Here is a 5957-nt window from a genome sequence, read left to right on the forward strand (position 1 = left end):
CACTAGGGCCAAAAGGGAAAGTTATAACCAAGAGAAAACAATATAAAAGAACACATAGGGGAAAAATTGTTTTATAAGCGAGTAATTCACATTTTGAAATGGACGTGATTTTCGTTCCTATGCAATTGCACCAAATGTTGCAAAGGAATCGTCGTAAGTGAGATAGCATAATATGGAACTTGCATTTATAATGAAATTGCGTTTTACATTTCAGATAGGGTTCCACACATCATTAAATAAAATATGTATTGAAAACAATAACACCTCAAAAATTAATCCCCTCTGGACTCTCTTAAATTGTTAGGATAAATATTATTAATGTCCACCACGGATGCCATGTTAATTATGGTGTTTCCATATTTTTCCCTGCACTATTAGAATAATTTTGTCTCTTAACTTTTATAGTCACACTAAGATTATCTGAAGCAAACAAATGAGACCAAACAATCACAAGGAGCTTCCCCTTTAGTGGTACACTTCAAATTATGTCCAAATTCTCTAACAACTAAACTTTTAAAGTTCTTCATAACAATATATTAAGACATATTAATGAACTATTATACCAATTTTTCTATTTCTTTTATTTGAGCTTTAATTAAAAAAAATTTATTAAAAACCAATAATAAATATGACATTAATTCCAAAAACAAATTATCTACTCACCAATAAATTTCTTTAAAAATTGGCTTTATTATTTTTAATAATTTGTTTTTTAGTTTATAATAAAATGTTCACCAAATTTATAAAAATTAACTTATCATAATTTTTATAATCATATTTTTTATATTAGATGATGATTGGAAATTATTTTGTGCAAAAATAATAAAAATAAAAATATTTTAATTAAACAATAACATTAATATAATCACACACTAAACATAATAGGGAAAAGTTTGAAGTCTTATTAAAATAAGTTTTCAAAAATTTATGCCATAAAAAATTAAAAGTTTATTTTGCTCTTATGACCATACTATTATTTTTAATTAAGGGAAGTAACAATCTCAGGTGCTCTTGGGTCAGCGCTCAGCGTCTATTCTATCTTTTTTAACAATATTATATTAACCAAACTTATTCAATTTGATAATTATACCAATTAAAATAATGATATGAACAACACTTATTCAATTATCACCCTTTTTCGCATTAGTTTATGAATTCTACCATCATCACATCTAAAAAATAATACCATAATTATAAATGTGGAAAAAAATGGTTGATCCAAGTTGATGAAAAGAAAAAGGAAAGTTGATGGGAAAAAGGGGAAAAGGCCTACAATGATGAAAATAAAAAATAAACCAGTCATCAATGGTTTCTCAAGCTCTGACCATTCACTCTTCCTCCTAAATTATGAGAGTCACTTCAAGGCACCTCACTTTTCAAATGAGACTGGTTTGGAACTATTCTCATGTGTAGCAGTTTCATTCATCGATTAACATCAATAACGACATTGTTATATTTTCAATAACGACATTGTTATATTTTCGTCTGTGATCTGTTTTATTGTACGGCGTTACCAAACAACGCTGTGCCCCCATGCATGAACTGGCAGCAAAAGTAAACGAGTATTTAGGAGGTATGATCAGTGGTTCCCATTCCACGTTGTTTGAGGAGCTGGTACTCTATTATATTGGTCCAGCTGATGACCACACTATTGATTATCTACTCACCATTCTCAGGGACATCAAAGCTACACACACAAATGGGCCAGTGTTGATCCATGAGGTTATGGAGAAAGGGCGGGGTTACCCATATGCAGAGAGAGAAGCTGACAATCGCCATGGTAAAGCATGCAAATATAATACAACTAATAAGTAAAAGCTTCTAGGGAAATGACTTATGTGAAACTCCATTGTCTCGTGAGGCAAGAAATTATTGAATCTGTCCTTTTCTATTGAGAATACCATGGTCGTTCTGGGCCTAAGTCCTGGAAAAGAGTTCGGGGTTTTCCATCTGAAAGGTGAACTCCAAGCTGAAACTGTGTGTAAGAATGGTCGGTCATGTTAAGCAAACAATGTCAAGAATAAACTTTCACATTATAACCTTAACAAGTCTGGATATAAGCCAGGTAAGTCAAAAAGGACTATGTACAAGAATAAACTTTCACATTATAACCTTGACAAGTCTGGATATAAGCCAGGTAAGGCAAAAAGGACTATGTACAGGATGTGAAAGAGGATAAATTACTTAAAGCCGAATGTAAATGAGAAATCTCGGTAGCCCTAAGATGAATTACCAACTGTTAAAAAAATACTCGATTAAAGTGAACAAGATGAAATGATAATGCTGAGCAATGTGTTGAATGCATCATCTCCAACGCCAACGGTCTTGTCGCTGGGCATTTGTCCATCAGGCTGCGAAACGATGCATGAGACTGGTCAAACCTTAAGAAGCCCCCTGAAAACCCTAAGAAAACCAGCAACCAAACTTAGACAAAACCGTCCAAGAAAATAAAGATCATCTAAATCCCCTCCCAAATAAACCAGAAAACCCTAAAGAAATCAGCCAAAGTCTCCAACAAACGAGCAAAGAGATAACCAACAAAGTTTACACAATGAAAACGATCTACCGAATATATTCACTAAAAGGTTTTATTAAATGAATTTCTGAAATATGGCTTAAATTCATAGTATATTAAACAATATTTTTAATTTAATTACATATTAGAAAATATTTCTAAAAATCACATATAGAAATCTAATACACTTTTCCAATTTCAAAAACCTCTACTTTTATTAGATATTGTATTATCCATTTTTTCATTAATTTTAAACTATATTTTTAGATATAAAAACTCTTTACTTATATATCTTCAATATATTATTTCATTTTTCTCCCTATATCTATCTCGCAATATAAATACAAAATATATATCTATCTCGGATTATAAATACAAAATACAAATGGTATGATATTACTTTCCACTGAATCACCATAACATCCACAAACATTAAAATTATATGTTTACAAGTACATATACTAGTCGAACTAGAATTTACAAAAGTATCGCAGTGATTAAATGATGTCCACTTGCATGCTACAAAGTAATGCTGCAAACGGAGTGAGGAATCCTAAGGGTACCGAAATTACGAGGGTAAAGAAGCGGTACCGTTTATGGAAAGTAGAACCAAATCAATCACATTTTGCCATTGAAAATGTCACAGGGAACTCAAACCGTTACTCGGACAGAAAGCTCTCCCACGTTGAGGTTCACGTTGGTTGTCTCGCATATCAAACCCGGTTCGGTAACAGCCTTGGGGTCTGAATCATGAAATTGAGACCGATCCGTTGAATTAGAAGGTAATTCGCGTTGGAAAGGAAGCAGTCGCGGCATCTTGGGCGGAAGATTGGGCAGTGGAGCTTCAAATTTGAGCGTTTGAAGTACCTGTCTTATTTTGGGTCTTTTCTTACAGTCTGGATGACAGCACCGTAACCCAACCACCAAAAGCTGATTCATTTCTTTTGCAACGAACTCACCGTTTAATTTGTTGTCCGCAGCCTCCAGCAGGCGGTTTTTGCCATATAAATCCCATACCCATTTTGCCAACGGCCAGTAACAACCGCTGGACAACTGGCCCAACCCATATAACGCGGGCTTTCCACAAGCAAGTTCTAGGGCAACGACTCCAAAGCTGAACACATCCGTCTCTGCATTAGCTATACCCGACATAGCACACTCGACTGCAATGTACCCCCGAGTACCGCTCGGCGCAGTGAAAAGCGAAGTATGGCCGTCCTCTAATATGCGAGCCAACCCAAAGTCACCCAGCTTCGCTTGGAACTCTGAGTCCAACATTATGTTGCTGGATTTTATATCTCGATGCACAACTCGCTGTTCAAATTCGTCGTGGAGATACGTGAGTGCCGAAGCCAAATCACAGGCTATTCTATATCTGACCTTCCATTCTTGCGCAGGCGGATGCGGTCCTGTACTTGAGGATCTGAAGAGGTATTTGTCGAGACTTCCATTGGACATGAACTTGTAAACCAGCAGCAATTCGTTGGATTTCTCGTGACACCATCCCAACAATGGAACCAAGCTGCGGTGCCTGAGCTGACCAATAATGGTGACTTCAGACAAATACTCTTTCCTTCCTTGCCTCGATCCCGCGGAGATTCGTTTCACAGCCACCGTTTCCTCACAATCCTTTAACACACCCTTGTAAACACTTCCAAACCCTCCCTCGCCAAGCTTTTGGTCTTCGCTAAAGTTATTGGTGGCCGCCCTGAGATCCTTATATTTATATTCACGAGCACGCCACCCCTGTACGCTTAAATTTATTTCACGGCCAAGAGTTATGCTATTTTCTAACCTGTATGATCTGGTTTTCATCTGCTTGATTACATAGCAGAATAAAACGAGAAGCATGGCTGAGACTGCAACCAAGCAAAAAATGGCGATTATTACATAGAGTTTAATGCCACGATCAGTCCAAGGAGTTTGGATTGAAAATCTCCATGAGATGATACTGTGTAATTGGTGGGAAAGCCCCGTTGAAGCCGAGAAACCAACAAGAACCTTTTCAGGAAGATACTGTGAAAGATCTATTCCGTATGATAAAATCGGGTCCGGGGGTCTGGAACTATCATCGGCGGCCAGAAACACCTGTAACATCTTCTCTGTGCCATTATAGTTAACCCATGCATTACATGTTATATTGCCATTAAGCCGCAGGTCCGAGGGCAACAAGGAGGTCTTCACGGAAGTAATATTGTTGACATCAATTCCAACATGATTATCGTTCGGATCATGGGGATTCGCGGTATGGTACGCTTCGGGTTGTGCATTTTTGTATGTATCGAATTCAACAGCGACTGTCTGTGTAGAGTTTCTGCCGTTGGTGGTCTCATTGAACAGACCCAGCCACATGCCCGAGCCATTAGCGGGAGGCTCAGACCCGAATGGCGCCATGAAAAAAGTAAGCCCATCTGCGGAAGTTGAAATATTGTTGCCATCTTGTAATCTGCTGTTTATAATGAACTGAAACTGAGTTTGAAAGTCGCCAAGCTTTTGAGAACGTTTACTCCGGAGTGTGATTGGATTTTTGTATACAGCCCAACCAATGCTCCAATCAAAATTGTCAGTAACAGTGCTTTTTGTAAGATATAATCTGTTCTCCAATACATTTGCATCCCCTTTAGTGGCAATATCAGCATGATTGCTCTCATTAAAATAGGGGAAGTCGAAGTGCATGTGTGCTTGTGCAAGAAAAACTAAAGAGCTTCTACTAATGAGAATCATTAATAAAAATTTTGAGATTCTGCCCTTAGCCATCACCTACTGATTTGCTTCTTCCTTCTCTGTGATTATTCTTCCTGAATTCGGTCTCTACTGCCTGCAATCGATTTTGCCGCCCGAGTATTCTGGGAAATCGCCCCTCCCTTGCCGAGTAATTTCTTTGAAACCCACTCTGCTGTTCTTGGTCAACGACTTTTACGCCGTCTCTTTTATTTTACCTTTAGAAATAGGTGCGAAATTCTTTGGGTGCGAATGCGGCTCGCTATTCGTTACCCATTTTTTTTTTAAGAACGCAATATAAGATACTTTATGTAATTTTATTTTATTTTGATAAATATTTCATAATTGGATGATAGATAAGTTTAAATTGAATAATTAAATTTTGAAATATTTCCAAAATTTAAAATTATCAAAATAGGATAATTGATTAAAAATAAAATAATTATTTCATATTTTTTATTAAATTTCTAAGTAACACAAATATTTTTGTTGTAACAGTTGTAACACTTTTCAAAATTTTGGCTTGCATCCAATTTTGGAGCCTTGCTTGGGTTTTTCTTTAATGTTGGCAAGCACTCTCACTCATCCCGTGAGCTCTGGTTGAGTCTTTGCACCCTCCTCGCTTGACCGTTCAACGAACATTTTTTTGAATGTAAGTCGCACTGTCATGCTTGCAATCATGGTCTTGCCATGCACAAGGTCTGTTTTCGTGTGTGCAAGT

The 5957-nt window shown here is 36.7% G+C and overlaps 1 pseudogene; it reads right to left on the reverse strand.

Annotated features, from left to right (window-relative positions):
* Window positions 1–3166: 3166 nt before the first annotated feature.
* On the reverse strand, window positions 3167–4942 carry LOC149141081 (L-type lectin-domain containing receptor kinase IX.2 pseudogene; annotated as a pseudogene).
* Between the last annotated feature and the right edge of the window lie 1015 nt (window positions 4943–5957).

The sequence above is a fragment of the Pinus tabuliformis genome, chromosome X (assembly GCF_031772625.1).
Source record: "Pinus tabuliformis cultivar Carrire ecotype Pingquan chromosome X, CPIR1, whole genome shotgun sequence".
NCBI classification, from domain to species: domain Eukaryota; kingdom Viridiplantae; phylum Streptophyta; class Pinopsida; order Pinales; family Pinaceae; genus Pinus; species Pinus tabuliformis.